The sequence below is a fragment of the Garra rufa genome, chromosome 1 (assembly GCF_049309525.1).
Source record: "Garra rufa chromosome 1, GarRuf1.0, whole genome shotgun sequence".
In the NCBI taxonomy this organism is placed as follows: domain Eukaryota; kingdom Metazoa; phylum Chordata; class Actinopteri; order Cypriniformes; family Cyprinidae; genus Garra; species Garra rufa.
Window position 1 is genome coordinate 104457449 of NC_133361.1, and position 19276 is coordinate 104476724.

General features: G+C 41.1%; 1 protein-coding gene across 1 annotated transcript in view; it reads right to left on the minus strand.

Moving 5' to 3' along the window:
- LOC141323251 (uncharacterized) overlaps positions 1-19276 on the minus strand; it is a 144089-nt gene that overhangs the window by 17703 nt on the left and 107110 nt on the right. The window lies entirely within an intron of this gene.

Sequence of the window (19276 nt, forward strand, 5' to 3'; positions counted from 1 at the left end):
TTAGACTAGTGCTGCCAATTAATTAAAAAAACTAACTATTTGACAATAAACTATTTCACATTAAATGGAATGTAAAACAACATAAAGATTGTACATTTAAAATCTGTGGCTTATTGGCATCTTTTCACCAAGTAGCCAATGGTAAATGAAGACCAGACTCATTGAGACAAATACTGCTGATGATCTGACTCTATTAAACACATTTCTTTCTAATTTTAGCCATTAATTGTAGCCATAATTAAAACCAATAATTTGTAACATATATATTGTTGTGCTTTTATCACAACTACCATATAATTATAAATAAAAACACTAGCTCCTTTAAAAAAGAAAACACAAAATCTGCCATGTTTATCTTCACGTTAGAGAATTTAAAAGCAGCATTCAATTGAGAAATATTTTCTAATTACACCCAGAGAAGTTACGATGAGTGATTTTGGTTTGTATTTTATTGTTTGGCTCCAGAGTTGGAGAGTTATAAAGTACATGTAACATCATTTCATATTCAAAATACAAGATGAATAACTATTACGGAAAATGTAACCCGTTTCAGATGCAGTAAAGTTATTTGATGCATTCATGACGACTAGACTGGACTATTGTAACGCACTACTATGTGACTGTCCTGCATCTTCAATAACAAGCTACAAGCTGGTGTTTCTGAAATATGACTATTTACTGCTTATTATAATGAACATTCACGTTTTAATATTGCACTTTTGATGATAGCAGAAAAAAAATCCCTTACAGTTAAAACAAATGTTAACTTACTAAAGTGTCATTGTTTGCTTCAAGCAAAATATCTTTTTTTTGTCAGATACCGCTTTCATTGTTTTCTAATCAAAAGTAGATACTGTGTTTAAATGTTACACAATATATATATATATATATATATATATATATATATATACACTTTTTTTTTGCTATAGAGCTGGACATTTTAATAAGGTTCAAATGAATGAGTTGAAACATGAAAACCAACCTGTTTGTTCCTCAGTATCTTCATGTTTGAGTCTGAATGTTTCTTCAATCTTCATGTCTTCACTGTCCTCTTTAATAAACACCATCTTTATAATAGTCTGTCAAGTGGATCTCAGTTCATTCAGCAGGAGTTTTTCTGTGTTTGGTAGAAAGAAAAATAAATGTAAATTAAAGCTGCAAGCAGCGATGAACGGGCCCTCGCACACGGGCTCACCGCCGACCGGTGGCTTTAGGAACACAGCTAATGGTGGGCAGTATGCTTTTAATACAGTAAAAATAGGAGAAATATGTCAAAGTCACTTAAATGTGCCAAATTTCCTGCTGCCAGCTGGTGGCGCTATGCCTATAACTGATTATTGGCATGTAGATGTGTTCAGGCCACCACTTTCATCAAACATATGAAGTTTGGTGCAGATTGACCTTGGTATGTTTGAGTTAGTGAAAGATATGATATATCCTGCTGCCAACAGGTGGCGATATGATAATATCTGAATATTGGCCTTTAGGTGTCTTCAGGCTAGGACTCTTACCAAACCTGTGAAGTTTGAGGCAGATCGGACATTTTATGGCTGAGTTATAACAACTTCTATGTCCATGGCGAAACATCAAACTTTCTCAGGCCGCCACAGACACGCCATTTAACGAAAACTCAAGATCTTCGCAATTTAACATCTTTAAGGCCTCTAGATCAGAATGACCAAATATAATGTTAATATCATTAAATCTCTAAGAGGAGTTTGATACAAGTCATTTCCTGTTGCCAACAGGTGGCGCTGTGATTATAATAGAATGTTGGCCTTGAGATGTGTTCAGGCCAGGACTCTTATAGAATATGTGAAGTTTGAGGCAAATCGGACATTTTATAGCTGAGTTATAACAAGTTTTATATCCATGGCGAGACCTCGAAATTTGTCAGGCCGCCACGGACACGCCCTTTACCGAAAACTTAAGATCTTTACAATTTAACATCGCTAAGGCCTTTTTATTAGACTGACCGATTTTGGAGTTGATCTGTATAAATCTCTAGGAGGAGTTGGTTGTAGAGTACAGCATGACACTTCCTGTTGCCTGCAGGTGGCGCTATGACTATAACTGAATATGGGCATGTAGATGTCTTCAGGTCAGGAGTGTTATCACACATGTGAAGTTTGGGACAGATCGGACATTTTATGCCTAAGTTATAGCAACTTCCTTTTTCATGGCGAAACATCGAAATTTGCGAGGCCGCCACGGACACGCCCTCCGATGAAAACTCTAGATCTTCACAATTTAACATCACAAAGGGCTTTAGATTAGACTCACCAAATTTGGTGTTGATCGGAATAAATCTCTAGGAGGAGTTCGTTCAAGTATGACACCTGAAAATGGCAAAAATGACACAAATTTTGCTGAGAAAATTAATAATAACCGACTTCCTGTTGGGTTTCGGATTTTATCTCAAGAGGCTTTTTTGTAGGTATTGGTGTGTTACATGTGTGTACCGATTTTTGTGCATGTACGATAATCACAGCTGAATGCGCACACCGCGGAACGTGTAAAGGTGGCGCTATTGAGCCATTTTGCCACACCCACTTCTGCAACCCATATCAGACGTCCATTTTCGCCAGGTCTGATGTGTGTGCAAAGTTTCGTTAGTTTTCGGGTATATTTAGGCCCTCAAAAATGCGATTCATTCCGGATAAGAATAATAATAATAATTAAAGCTGCAAGCAGCGATGAACGGGCCCTCGCACACGGGCTCACCGCTGACCGGTGGCTTTAGGAACACAGCAAATGGTGGGTAGTATGCTTTTAATACAGTAAAAATAGGAGAAATATGTCAAAGTCACTTAAATGTGCCAAATTTACTGCCGCCAGCTGGTGGCGCTATGCCTATAACTGATTATTGGCATGTAGATGTGTTTAGGCTACCACTTTCATCAAACATATGAAGTTTGGTGCAGATTGACCTTGGTATGTTTGAGTTAGTGAAATATATGATATATCCTGCTACCAACAGGTGGCGCTATGATAATATCTGAATATTGGCCTTTAGGTGTCTTCAGGCCAGGACTCTTACCAAACCTGTGAAGTTTGAGGCAGATCGGACATTTTATGGCTGAGTTATAATAACTTCTATGTCCATGGCGAAACATCAAACTTTGTCACGCAGCCACGGACACGCCCTTTAACGAAAACTCAAGATCTTCGCAATTTAACATCTCTAAGGCCTCTAGATCAGACTGACCAAATATAATGTCGATATCATTAAATCTCTAGGAGGAGTTTGATACAAGTCATTTCCTGTTGCCAACAGGTGGCGCTGTGATTATAATAGATTATTGGCCTTCAGATGTGTTCAGGCCAGGACTCTTATCGAATATGTGAAGTTTGAGGCAAATCGGACATTTTATGGCTGAGTTATAACAAGTTTTATATCCATGGCGAGACCTCGAAATTTGTCAGGCCGCCACGGACACGCCCTTCAACGAAAACTCAAGATCTTCACAATTTAACATCACTAAGGCCTTTATATTAGACTGACCGATTTTGGTGTTGATCTGTATAAATCTCTAGGAGGAGTTGGTTGTGGAGTACAGCATGACACTTCCTGTTGCCAGCAGGTGGCGCTATGACTATAACTGAATATGGATATGTAGATGTCATCAGGTCAGGAGTGTTATCACACATGTGAAGTTTGGGACAGATCGGACATGTTATGCCTAAGTTATAGCAACTTCCTTTTTCATGGCGAAACATCGAAAATTGCGAGGCCGCCACGGACACGCCCTCCGATGAAAACTCTAGATCTTCACAATTTAACGTCACAAAGGGCTTTAGATTAGACTCACCAAATTTGCTGTTGATCGGAGTAAATCTCTAGGAGGAGTTCGTTCAAGTACGACGCCTGAAAATGGCAAAAATGACACAAATTTTGCTAAGAAAATTAATAATAACCGACTTCCTGTTGGGTTTCGGATTTTGTCCCAGGAGGCTTTTTTGTAGGTATTGGTGAGTTACATGTGTGTACCGATTTTCATGCATGTACGTGAATCATAGCTGAAAGCGCACACCGCGGAACGTGTAAAGGTGGCGCTATCGAGCCGTTTTGCCACACCCATCTCTGAAACCCATATCAGACATCCATTTTCGCCAGGTTTGATGTGTGTGCAAAGTTTCATGAGTTTTCGGGTATGTTTAGGCCCTCAAAAATGCGATTCATTCCGGAGAAGAAGAATAATAATAATAATTAAAGCTGCAAGCAGCGATGAACGGGCCCTCGCACACGGGCTCACCGCCGACCGGTGGCTTTAGGAACACAGAAAATGGTGGGTAGTATGCTTTTTATACAGTAAAAATAGGAGAAATATGTCAAAGTCACTTAAATGTGCCAAATTTCCTGCTGCCAGCTGGTGGCGCTATGCCTATAACTGATTATTGGCATGTAGATGTGTTCAGGCCACCACTTTCATCAAACATATGAAGTTTGGTGCAGATTGACCTTGGTATGTTTGAGTTAGTGAAAGATATGATATATCCTGCTGCCAACAGGTGGCGCTATGATAATATCTGAATATTGGCCTTTAGGTGTCTTCAGGCCAGGACTCTTACCAAACCTGTGAAGTTTGAGGCAGATCGGACATTTTATATCTGAGTTATAACAACTTCTATGTCCATGGCGAAACATCAAACTTTGTCACGCCGCCACAGACACGCCATTTAACGAAAACTCAAGATCTTCGCAATTTAACATCTCTAAGGCCTCTAGATCAGACTGAGCAAATATAAAGTTGATATCATTAAATCTCTAGGAGGAGTTTGCTACAAGTCATTTCCTGTTGCCAACAGGTGGCGCTGTGATTATAATAGAATATTGGCCTTCAGATTTGTTCAGGCCAGGACTCTTATCGAATATGTGAAGTTTGAGGCAAATCGGACATTTTATGGCTGAGTTATAACAAGTTTTATATCCATGGCGAGACCTCGAAATTTGTCAGGCCGCCACGGACACGCCCTTCAACGAAAACTCAAGATCTTCGCAATTTAACATCACTAAAGCCTTTTGCTTAGACTGACCGATTTTGGTGTTGATCTGTATAAATCTCTAGGAGGAGTTTGTTGCAGAGTACAGCATGACACTTCCTGTTGCCAGCAGGTGGCGCTATGACTATAACTGAATATGGACATATAGATGTCATCAGGTCAGGAGTGTTATCACACATGTGAAGTTTGGGACAGATCGGACATTTTATGCCTGAGTTGTAGCAACTTCCTTTTTCATGGCGAAGCATCGAAATTTGCCAGGCCGCCACGGACACGCCCTCTGATGAAAACTCTAGATCTTCGCAATTTAACGTCACAAAGGGCTTTAGATTAAACTCAGCAAATTTGGCGTTGATCCGAATAAATCTCTAGGAGGAGTTCGTTCAAGTACGAGGCCTGAAAATGGCAAAAATGACACAAAATTTGCTGAGAAAATTAAAAATAACCGACTTCCTGTTGGGTGTCAAATTTTGCTCCAAGAGGCTTTTTTGTAGGTATTGGTGTGTTACATGTGTGTACCGATTTCCGTGCATGTACGTGAATCACAGCTGAAAGCGCACACCGCTGAACGTCTAAAGGTGGCGCTGTCGAGCCATTTTGCCACACCCATCTCTGAAACCCATATCAGACGTAAATTTTCGCCAGGTTTGATGTGTGTGCAAAGTTTCATGAGTTTTCGGGTATGTCTAAGCCCTCAAAAATGCGATTCATTTTGGAGAAGAATAATAATAATAATAATAATTAAAGCTGCAAGCAGCGATGAACGGGCCCTCGCACACGTGCTCACCGCCGACCGGTGGCTTTAGGAACACAGCAAATGGTGGGTAGTATGCTTTTAATACAGTAAAAATAGGAGAAATATGTCAAAGTCACTTAAATGTGCCAAATTTCCTGCTGCCAGCTGGTGGCGCTATGCCTATATCTGATTATTGGCATGTAGATGTGTTCAGGCCAGCACTTTCATTAAACATATGAAGTTTGGTGCAGACTGAGCTTGGTATGTTTGATTTAGTGAAAGATATGATATATCCTGCTGCCAACAGGTGGCGCTATGATAATATCTGAATATTGGCCTTTAGATGTCTTCAGGCCAGGACTCTTACCAAACATGTGAAGTTTGAGGCAGATCAGACATTTTATGGCTGAGTTATAACAACTTCTATGTCCATGGCGAAACATCAAACTTTGTCACGCCGCCACAGACACGCCCTTTGACGAAAACTCAAGATCTTCGTAATTTAACATCTCTAAGGCCTCTAGATCAGACTGACCAAATATAATGCTGATATCATTAAATCTCTAGGAGGAGTTTGATACAAGTCATTTCCTGTTGTCAACAGGTGGCGCTGTGATTATAATAGAATATTGGCCTTCAGATGTGTTCAGGCCATGACTCTTATCAAATATGTGAAGTTTGAGGCAAATCGGACATTTTATGGCTGAGTTATAACAAGTTTTATATCCATGGCGAGACCTCGAAATTTGCCAGGCCGCCACGGACACGCCCTTCAACGAAAACTCAAGATCTTCGCAGTTTAACATCGCTAAAGCCTTTTTATTAGACTGACCGATTTTGGTGTTGATCTGATAAAATCTCTTGGAGGAGCTTGTTGCAGAGTACAGCATGACACTTCCTGTTGCCAGCAGGTGGCGCTATGAGTAAAACTGAATATGGGCATGTAGATGTCATCAGGTCAGGAGTGTTATCACACATGTGAAGATTGGGACGGATCGGACATTGTATGCCTGAGTTATAGCAACTTCCTTTTTCATGGCGAAACATCGAAATTTGCGAGGCCGCCATGGACACGCCCTCCGATGAAAACTCTAGATCTTCACAATTTAACGTCACAAAGGGCTTTAGACTAGACTCTGCAAATTTGGCGTTGATCCGAATAAATCTCTAGGAGGAGTTCGTTCAAGTACGACGCCTGAAAATGGCAAAAATGACACACATTTTGTTGAGAATATTAATATTAACCGACTTCCTGTTGGGTTCCGGATTTTGTTCCAAGAGGCTTTTTTGTAGGTATTGGTGTGTTACATGTGTGTACCGATTTCCGTGCATGTACGTGAATCACAGCTGAAAGCGCACACCGCGGAACGTGTAAAGGTGGCGCTGTCGAGCCATTTTGCCACACCCACTTCTGAAACCCATATCAGACGTAAATTTTCGCCAGGTCTGATGTGTGTGCGAAGTTTCATGAGTTTTCGGGTATGTCTAAGCCCTCAAAAATGCGATTCATTTTGGAGAAGAATAATAATAATAATAATAATAATAATAATAATAATAATAATAATAATAATAAACGAAGCAGATCCAATAGGGTCCTCACACCATCGGTGCTCGGGCCCTAATAATAATAATAATAATAATTAAAGCTGCAAGCAGCGATGGTAGGGCCCTCGCACTCGGGCTCACCGCCAATCGGTGGCGAATGGTGGGCACTATGCTATTAACACAGTACATGTAGGAGGAATATGTCAAAGTCATTGATATGTGCCAATCTTCCTGCTGCCAGCTGGTGGCGCTATGCCTATAACTGAATATTGGCATGCAGATGTGTTCAGGCCAGTGCTTTCATGAAACATATGAAGTTTGGTGAAGCTTGAACATGGCATGCTTGAGTGTAAGTCATGACATATCCTGCTGCCAACAGGTGGCGCTATTACGAAATATTGGCTTTTAGATGTCTTCAGGCCAGGACTATTGGCAAACATGTCAAGTTTGGTGCAAATTGTACATTGCATGCTTATGTTAGTGTAAAACAAGTAATTTGCTGTTGCCAGCTGGTGGCGCTATGACTATAACTGAATACTGGCATGTAAATGTATTCAGGCCAGGACTCTTATCAAACATATTAAGTTTGGGGCTGATTGGACATTGCATGCCTGAGTTACAGTAACTTCCTGTTTCATTGCATTAAGAGTATGCTTTAGCACTTAGCTAAATGTTGCTAACATGTTTCTAGCATGTTGCTACCCTATTTAACACTTGTTGATATTTTTAAAATGTTGCTTGGCATCCACAACAGTATTAAACATGTGACTTCCTGTTGCCAGCAGGTGGCACTATGACTATAACTGAATATGGGCATTGGCTTGTGTTCAGACCAGCACTCTTATCAAACATATTAAGCTTGGGTCAGATTGGACATTGTATGCATGAGTTACACTTATTTTTCTTTGTATTAATATCATGCTTTAGCTCTTAGCTAAGTGTTGCTAGCATGTTTTAACATGATTCTAGCATGATGCTAGCCTATTTAAAACTCGCTAAAGCTTTTTAATATGTTGCTAGGAGTCCGTAACACCATTAAACATCACTTCCTGTTGTCAGCAGGTGGCGTTGTGACTATAACTGAATATGAGCATGTATATATCTTCAGGCCAAGAGTCTTATCAAACATGTGAAGTTTGGGGCTGATTGGACATTGCATGCCTGAGTTACAGTAACTTCCTGTTTTATGTCTTTAACAACATTCTTTAGCACTAAGTAAGTGTTGCTAGCATGTTTGAGTACGTTTTAAACTAGTTTAGCACTCAATGGCTTTTTAGTGTGTTGCTAATAGTGTGTCACAGTGTTAAACATGTCACTTCCTGTTGACAGTAGGTGGCGCTATAACTATAACTGAATATTGGCATGTAGACATCTTCAGGTCACGACTGTTATCAAACATGTGAAGTTTGGGGCTGATTGGACATTGCATGCCTGAGTTACAGTAACTTCCTGTTTCATTGCATTAAGAGCATGCTTTAGCACTTAGCTAAATGTTGCTAACATGTTATAGCATGTTTCTAGCATGTTTCTACCCTTTTTAACAGTTGTTGATTTTTTTTTAAATGTTGCTAGTCATCCACAACAGTATTAAACCTATGGCTTCCTGTTACCAGCTGGTGGCGCTATGACTATAACTGAATACAGGCATGGGCGTGTGTTTAGGCCAGGATTCTTATCAAACATGTTAAGTTTGGGGCTGATTGGACATGGTATGCCTGAGTTAGAGTAACTTCCTGTTTTATTGTATTATTAGCATGCTTTAGCATATTAGCTAAGTGTTGCTAGCATGCTTTATTATTTTTGTAGCATGTTGAATATTAAGTTTGGGTCAGATTCAACAGTATATACATGAGTTACAGCAATTTCCTTTTGTATTTTTATTAATAGCATGCTTTAGTCTTAGCTAAGTGTTGCTAGCATGTTTTAGCATGTTTGTAGCATGTTGCTAGCCTATTTACGACTTGTTAACGCTTTTCAATATGTTGCTAAGAGTCCGTAACAGTGTTAAACATGTCATTTCCTGTTGTCAGCAGGTGGCGCTATGACTATAACTGAATTTGGGCACTGACATGTGTTCAGGACGGGACTGTCATCAAACATGTGAAGTTTGAGGCAGATCGGACATCGTATGCCTGAGTTATAGCAACTTCCTTTTTCATGGCGAAACATCAAAGTTTGTCAGGCCGCCACGGACACGCCCATCGACGAAAACTCTAAAGCTTCGCAATTTAACATCGCAAAGGCCTTATAATGACACTCAGCAAATTTGAAGATGATCGGATAAAAACTGTAGGAGGAGTTCGTTAAAGTACGAGGCCTGAAAATGGCAAAAACTGCACAAAAATCGTACAGGAAATTCAATATAACGGACTTCCTGTTGGGTTTCGGATGTTGCACCAGGAGACTTTTTTGTAGGTATTGGTGTGTTACATATGTGTACCGAGTTTCGTACATGTACGTGAAACGTAGCTCGAGGCGCACTCCGTTGAAATTTTATAGGTGGCGCTATCGAGCCATTTTGCCACACCCACTTTTGAAAACCATATCAGATGTAAATTTTCGCCAGGTCTGATGAGTGTGCAAAGTTTCGTGAGTTTTCGGGCATGTTTAGGCCCTCAAAAAGACTTTTCATTTTGGAGAAGAAGAAGAATAATAATAAACGGAGCAATTCCAATAGGGTCCTCGCACTGTAGTGCTCGGGCCCTAATAATAAACGGAGCAGATTCAATAGGGTCCTCACACCATCGGTGCTCGGGCCCTAATAATAATAATAAACGAAGCAGATCCAATAGGGTCCTCACACCATCGGTGCTCGGGCCCTAAATAAGAATCCTTAGAAGAACAATAGGGCCTTCGCCCTTTTGGGCTCGGGCCCTAATAATAAACGGAGCAGATTCAATAGGGTCCTCACACCATCGGTGCTCGGGCCCTAATTAAAGCTGCGAGCAGCGATGAACGGGCCCTCGCACCCGGGCTCACCGCCGACCGGTGGCTTCAGGAAAACAGCAATCGGTGGGCAGTATGCTTTTAATACAGTAAATATAGAAAAAATATGTCATAAGTCATTTAAATGTGCCAAAATTGCTGCTGCCAGCTGGTGGCGTTATGCCTATAACTGATTATTGACATGTAGATGTGTTCAGGCCAGCACTATTATCAAACATATGAAGTTTGGTGCAGATTGACCTTGGTGTGTTTGAGTTAGTGAAATATATGAGATATCCTGCTGCCAACAGGTGGCGCTATGATAATATCTGAATATTGGTCTTTAGGTGTCTTCAGGCCAGGACTCTTACCAAACCTGTGAATTTTGTGGCAGATCAGACATTTTCAGGCTAAGTTATAACCACTTCTATGTCTATGCAGAAACATCAAACTTTGTCAGGCCACCACGGACATGCCCTTTAATGAAAACTCAAGATCTTCACAATTTAACATCTCTAAGGCCTCAAGATCAGACTGACCAAATATAACGTTGATTTAATTAAATGCAATCAATGCAAGGACTTCAGATAGATGCCAACTGTGAACCAGTATGCTACAAATAAGAACATGTAATTCATGATGATAGCAAAATGTTATTATTGCTTCCTTTATATCCACCACTTCTGCTTAAATGTCATTGTTACCTATCTGTACAATTTTTGTATAATATATTTTTGTATAAAATCAATTGTTGTCATAACTAAGAATCAATAAGGAAGACGGTGCCCAGTTGGCACATGCATTCACAGTAACCATCTGCTAGTTTGGATTTTAAGTTTACAGAATTGAAAGGGTTACACTTTAAAATCAACACACAGACACATACACACAAAATATAAAATGTTGCCATCCAGTTTCATTTGTTAAAATTAACTATATCAGTTAACATGACCAATAAATAAATAGCATTTATTAATGTTAATTAATATTAAGCTAAAAAAAGTATTCATATAAAGTTTATGTACTGTGAATTAACATGAACATGAACACAGTTCATGTGGGTGTACAGCAATACACAATAAAGTGCTCTATAAACGCTTCATTCTTTCAAAATATCTTTAAAAATCAAGTTGAGTATTTTAACGGGGTGATACATATATATAACTGATCTTAAAATTATGGTTTTCAGATGTTTTGAAGAGATAACAGTAACGTTTGTTTTGTTGTCAAAGTTTGTCTTAATTTTTTATTATTATGATTTTATATTCAATAAATAACACTATGTAAATATTGTCTATCAATGAAGATAAATTGATCATGCTAAAAAGTTGTATTTTTTAAAATCTTTTGCTATGTGACTGAATAGGACAAGTTCATGGTACAGTTAAGTAAAAAATAAATAAAAAACAACAACTGCAAAAAATGAACAATGAAAGACTTAGTGACCCTTTATATTTTCTCAAAATATCAGACTCTCAAAGATCAGACATATTTATGTAATTACACTACATACAGTATGTGCATTTTGTTCAAAGATGGTCTGTAGGATGGCTCTCTACTCTGTCACCCTCTCTGCCTCTCACCCCTCCCCCCTGCAATAATGAGCTTCTCTGTGCCTGACTGAACGCACACACATACTGTAGAGACATTCACCAGAGTGACAGCAGGTTTCTGAGTTCTTTTTTAAATTTTCTTTAATTCATAGAAGCTTGTATACATTTTTTATTTCCAGCAATTGCTCAGAATGATTAGATCTCTGTGTGAAAAAAGTTTTAAAGAGTTTGGATGCTGCACTTTAAAGATATAAAAATATTTTTTACTATATCTTTAAAAAATCACCACGTCCACACCGTTCAAGATATCCAAAATCCGGTCGCAATTTAACATCTTCAGAATATTCTCTTCATGTTAAAAAAGTTTGGTGTGAACAGCTGGTTGTTCTTAGAAGTAGTGTGCATTTGTTTACAGCCTGATTTTTCCAAAAATCCACATTCAAATCAAAATAGCCGGCTTCCTGTTGGTCTCAGCTAATGAGTTTGATTTAGAAAGTTGTCTAAATTGATGAGATTAATATATGTACAGAGTTTAGTGACTGTAGGAAAAACTAACCCCCCAACTTTTGTCAAAAGATGGCGCTATAGAGTGCCTGCTCCACGCCCATTTATGACCTTTTGCCAGTGTCTAACTATCATAAATATTGATGTGTGTGTTGAGTTTCATGAAATTCTAAGCATGTTAACTGCCTCGAAAAGACAGGAATCTAATTTTAAAGTTTGACATGTTGCCATGGCAACAGCATTCGATTTATCATCGACCCCTTTACATATTCTTATCGGCCGTGTTTTGACATGATTTTGATGAAGTTTAAAGAAAATCGAGTAAAATTAAGAGGCTGATATCAAAGCATTTTGAAAATGACACACTTCCTGCTGCCAGTTGGTGGCGCTATAACTTTGACTCATAATAGTCGCATTTATGGAATCGGCATCATACAACGAACAAACTGGTGAAGTTTCATCAGAATCAGGCAATGTGGTCAACAGTTATTAGACACTTCCTGTTTCTCATTTCTCGCCATAACTTTGTCGCCTTGCCACGGCCAAACCGTTCGAGATATCAAAAATCTCCTCGCAATTTAGCGTCCCCAATGTCTTGAGATCATGCTGACTGAGTTTGGTGACAATCCCATGGAATTCCTGGGAGGAGTATGTTAAATTCCAGAGCATGCGCTTTTTAAACAGCCCTAAATATCTCACTTCCTGTTGCGTGGAGCCCATGACATAGAGTACAAAAGTTGTTTGGCTCAGTGAGATCTATATGTGTACCGAGTTTCATATCAATACATGCAAGTATGTGTGCGCAGTACATCAAGTTTTCAAACTGTGTTCCAGGGGGCGCTGTAGAGGCCCTGAACCACGCCCGGGTCCCAGCCTCTTTGGCGTCCTGATGGCCGCAGATTCCGACGTGTGTGCAAATTTTCAAGAGTTTTTGAGTATGTTAAGGCCCCCAAAAGTGCCCGGAAGGTTGAAAAAAAGAAAAAAAAAAAAAAAAAAAAAAAAAATAATAACCCTTAGAAGAACAATAGGGCCTTCGCCCTTTTGGGCTCGGGCCCTAATAATAAACGAAGCAGATCCAATAGGGTCCTCACACCATCGGTGCTCGGGCCCTAACTAAAACTCTGGGTGTGCCTCAATTATCTCCCTAGTTTAGTAGTCATTTATCAGATTCCACTTTCATGAAAACAGTTGCTGTTTGTTGTTCTCGTTGCATTTCCAGTGTTTTGAGCAGCAGATGTCGTAAGTGTGCGGCGATTCAAAACAGTGAATCATTTTGGTGAATCGATTGATTCAGTTGAATCGGAATTTCGAAAAGATCCGTTTCTTTGAACACTACTTAGCCTACCAGTGACCGAATTCATTGTGAAAAAAATATTCACTATAGGGACTACAGTGTCACTAAATAAAGCATTACAGTGTTTTGTTGGCTAACAAATAATTTCACAGTTCTATATGCAATTCTGTAAACGAGTTGTCTTGATTTAAACACTTTCAGTTGTTAAAGCACACACCTTTCTCCGTTTGAATCCCAGATGCAGGAGCGCGCCGCAGCCTTATGACGTCACATCTCCAGAAAAAAATAAAAGTCTTGTTCGCTAAAATCAATATCATTTAAGATTATAAAACACGTATAATACTTTACAGCTATACGTAGGATGAATTGAAGAGACAAACTGCAGATCTATCAAAAGTCCAAAGTCATTGATACTTATGATATATTTTTATATCTAATACATAGCCTAATAACATTTGTGATATTCTCAACAAGAATAAAGTCCAGTATTTCGGTGTTCAAATTACAGGACTGAAAAAAAAAGCTAAATGAATATTTCAAAAGATGTTTTTTAAATCAAAATTAAATTTGTGTTTGCAGAGAGGTATAACTAACTGAAACTGGATCCTTATGACAATTCATCTTTTAAATAAAGATTTAAAGATCTGTGACTGTAAATAATTATATTATATTATATTATATTAATAAATCAAGCACGTCCCGTTTTATGAAAGTCACATTACATGATTTTTGCTGATTTGCATGTGAAACTATACTTTTATGGAGGAGCGAAAGCGCACCACTGGTTAAAGGGCAGAACGCAATAATCGTTTCATCTCGATTACTGCATTTTCATGATCGTTGAAGCAGAAATCGAAACTGAATTTGATTAATTGCACAGCCCTATGTACATCTAATATTTTTTGTTATACCTTGATATTTCAGACCACTCACTGTTACCACTCAACCTGATCAGCCGTTTGAGTCTTATGTGTTCTTACAGACACACCAGTGCAGATACAAATCCACCTGTTACAGCACAAATACAGTCTTTACCTAATTCTTCAAATCAAAGACAGACATAGGAGTTTTTGCATCTGATCTTCACATGCATTACAGTGCATCACTGAATTGCAGTTAGGTTGTATTTGTACTTCATTGTCCTGCAGTTTTAGTGCTGTTGAACTTTAACTATATACTTTATTATACTGCAAATCTACAGTTGTACTTCATTGTACTGCAATTTCACTGCTGTTGAACTTTAATTAACAGCTGCTGTTTTTGTAAGAGAAGGGCTGTCTCTAGTGCTAGGGTTAGGTTCATTTTATGTAAATGAAGTAAATCTTTACTTCACAGGAAATGTTATTAATAACATTCAATTAACGTAATTACATGAATGAAGTGTGAAGTTAAAAATTAGAAAAATCCTGTAATCCTGTCATTAAATTAAATCGTATTAATCTCACATCATTAAGTCACAGACTCCAGCTGTGTGTAAACAGGATCATTCTCTGCAGAGAAATAAAGACTAGAAAAAGACAAAAAACGGTTTGGTCTTTCATTTCAGTCTTCACAAGTTAATTTCTCTTGTTTGGCAAGAACATGACAGTATCCTCCTCTACTTCCCACCTGTTGGAACCCACCTTATTCCAGAAAACTTAAAAATAAAACAGTGATATCCTTGTCAGTTGCCCCGTTGCATGCGTGGAGATGTTCCTAAAGGCTTCCAGTGCCTTCTACTGTCCCCCACAGTTGACCACAAGAATTAACCCCTTGTTTAAACTGGTTGATCATATTTGATGATCTAAAATCGGATTTCACATCACAATAAAAATAATTTGGTGTCAGATTAACACAATATGTCTTTTTTTTTTTTGTTGACGAATGAAACACATTAACACTTCTGATTTTACTACACAACTTCTCCAATCATTGGTCTTCATTCATGAAAGTTTATAATTTGCACGTTTTGTCTTACCAGTTTACTCATTCAAACAATTTTAAACACAAATTTGTGTTTATGTCCTCCATTAAGTATTGTCATTATTATTATTATTGTTGTTTTTTCCCCTTTTGCCACAAGTGGACATTTTTTTTAATAATTGCCTTAAGAGCATCACCTGTTAAATATAATTTAAAAGGAAAACACAAGCTTTTCAAAGGTAGTTTATTGCAACATTTAACACGCATAATAACATACTGTTTGGACATTTTGTATATCTTTGGCTATTTTTACCTGAAAATCCAACTCGCCGCTCACAAGCTCTCACGCTCTCACGCTCTGGATTTTTTATTTATGTCTCAGTACATGATTTTAGATTGGTCATACAATTCTGGGTCATACAATCCATCACACTTAAAACAATCATCTCCAATTTGTAACTGTCCATTATAAGTTCAGTTAAAATTTCTATGAATGGTTATTAATAATCTGTTCACTGATTGGTTAAAGTCTCTGCTGTTGTCACGACCACACACAAAGGGAGAAGGTGAGTATCTTTCAAGGTATTTATTAACAAACGTGCACAGTTCAACACACGTGCAAACGGGTGAATAAAGGTCTCTGTGGTCAAATCTTCAAACACAACACAACAGGTGAGTTCAAGTTCATAAGTATCATAGCGTTAGCAACAGTCACTTCCCTCTAACACGATTAACGTGTTTCACAGGAGAACATCAGATCAATCCACAAGGAGCACAGGAGAACATCGGAATAATCCACGAGGAGCACAGGAGAGACAACAGGAGGGGGAGAAGATCCACAGAGAAACATCCATGCAACTTCGATACCAGCCGGTGAGTGAGTGACAGAGGTAAGTATATAAAGGGTGTGGTGATTGCTGGTGCAGGTGACGGTGATTAGAATTCTGGTGATGGTTCACGGGTGTGCTGTGGTGGTGATTGGCTGGTTGGTGGAGGATCGTGGTGATTGGGGCTGAGGGAACATGCAGAGGGTGTGACATCACCCCCTCCTCCACGGGTGACTCCTGGCACCCAAGAACGGCGACGGGGACGACCACGACCTCTGGGAGCTGGGCGTTCGGGATGTTGGCGGTGGAATTCCTCGAGGAGAGTCGGGTCCAGGATGTCGTCACGGGGTATCCACGATCTCTCCTCGGGTCCGAACCCCTCCCAGTCCACTAGGTACTGGAGCTGGCCGTTCCGCCGCCGGGAGTCTAGGATTTCTCGGACTTGGTAGATGTTATCTCCGATGATCTCTGGCGGGTCGGGAGGAGGAGGTGGGTCCGATTCTGTGGAGGAAGGGAATAGGGGTTCAGTGTGGCGTTTGAGCAGGGAAACGTGAAACGAGGGAGCGATTCTGTAATGTGGAGGTAGGTTTAGACGGTAGGTGACTGGGTTGATTTGTGAGTGAACGGTGAAGGGCCCTATGTAGCGGGGACTCAGCTTCCTACTGGGCAGCCGGAGGCGTATGTCTCGAGTGGAAAACAATTCCTGGTCCCCGGGGAGGTAAACTGGGTTGGGTAACCTACGACGGTTGGCGTGTTCCGTATGCCTCCGTACTGCCCGCTGGAGATGGACGTGCGCTGAGTCCCACACCCTCTCGCTCTCTCGGAACCAGTGATCTACCGCGGGCACCTCGGAGGATTCTCCTGTCCATGGAAACAGAGCTGGTTGATAGCCTAGAATACATTGGAAGGGGGTTAGACCAGTAGAGGTTTGACGGAGGGAATTTTGCGCATACTCAGCCCACGGTAGATACTGGCTCCAGGTGTTTTGATGTTGGGAACAGTACGTCCGAAGGTAGCGGGAGATTTCCTGTATTTTCCGTTCGGTCTGCCCGTTAGTTTGAGGGTGATATCCGGATGACAGGCTGACTGTGGTACCCAGGAGTTTGAAGAAGGCCCGCCAGACCCTGGAAATGAATTGCGGTCCTCGATCGGACACGATGTCTTCTGGAAGTCCGAAGTTCCGGAATACATTGTGGAACAGTGCCTCTGCGGTTTCTAGCGCTGTGGGGAGACCTTTGAGAGGTATTAATTTGCAAGCTTTTGAGAATCGATCGACTACCACTAAAATTGTGGTGTAACCCTGAGAGGGAGGCAGGTCTGTGGCGAAGTCTATACCCAAGTGTGTCCAGGGTCGGCGGGGAATAGGTAACGGTTGTAATTTACCTTCGGGTAAGCGGCGTGGGGTTGTGTTGACGGCGCAGACCAAACATCCTTGGACGTACCGTTCCACTTCCCTGCTCATGTTGGGCCACCAATATTTCTGCTGGAGGAGCGAGAGGGTTCGCCTGCTGCCAGGATGTCCTGAGCCGGGGGACGTGTGCGTACTATCCAGCAGAAGGGGTCTGAGACGGCTTGGGACATAGACACGACCCGGGGGAAGCTCCGGTGGTGCAGGTTCCTCGAAGGTGGCGGCCCGTATATCTTCGTCGAGTTGCCACAGTATGGGTGCGAGGAAGACAGATGGGGGTAGAATTGGATCAGGATCGTCAGAGGTAGGTTCAGGTGAGTACATACGTGATAGGGCGTCTGCTTTGGTGTTTTTGTGGCCGGGTTGGTAAGTAATGTTGAAATTGAATCGGGCAAAGAATAGTGACCAGCGAGCTTGGCGGGCGTTTAGTCTCTTGGCGTGCTGAATGTACTGGAGGTTCTTGTGGTCGGTTATTACGGTGAAGGGGAACTGGGCTCCTTCCAACCAGTGCCGCCACTCTTCGAGGGCGAGCTTTATTGCCAGTAGTTCGCGGTCTCCAATTCCATAATTCTGCTCGGCTGGGGTGAGTTTCTTGGAATAGTACGCACACGGATGGAGGGATCGGGGTTCATCAGACCATTGGGACAGCACAGCTCCTACGCCTACGTCCGCCGCGTCTACTTCCACCACGAAGGGCCTTGAAGGGTCGGGGTGCTTGAGGATGGGAGCGGTGGTGAACATTTACTTAAGGCGGTCGAAGGCTTGCTGAGCCTCTGGAGTCCACTGTAGTACCCGGCGTCCTCCCTTTAAGAGGGAAGTGAGTGGAGCCGATAGGAGGCTATAGTTTTTTATAAAGCGTCGGTAGAAGATAGCGAAGCCTAAGAAACGCTGAAGTTCCTTCACCGTCCTTGGTTCCGCCCACTTGGCCACTGCGTCCACCTTACCGGCTTCCATACGAACTCCCTCCGCAGTGATCACGTATCCGAGAAAGGAGATGGAGGGTTGATGGAATTCACATTTTTCTAACTTCAGATAGAGTTGGTACTCACGGAGGCGTTGGAGAACCTGGCGGACGTGGTCTTGATGTTCCCTTAGGTTACGTGAGTAAATGAGGATATCGTCAATGTAGATGATTACGAAACGATGGAGGTAGTCGCGGAAGATTTCGTTCATGAAATTCTGAAATACGGACGGACTGTTAGCCAGGCCATAGGGCATCACCTGATATTCATAGTGACCGGTCGGGGTGATGAAGGCGGTTTTCCACTCATCTCCTTCTCGGATACGGATCAGGTTGTACGCACTGCGGAGGTCGAGTTTGGTGAAGATGCGGGCTTCCCGTAGTTCCTCCAAGGCAGCTGGCACTAGAGGAAGTGGATAGGCGAATTTCACCGTGGCGTCGTTGAGCACCCGGTAGTCAATGCAGGGTCTGAGTCCACCATCCTTCTTGGGGACGAAGAAGAAACTGGATGCTGCTGGGGACGTGGAAGGTCTGATGAACCCCTGTTGGAGAGCCTCCTGGATGTAATTCTCCATGGCCTCCTGCTCAGGACGTGAGAGGGGGTAGATCTTCCCGTG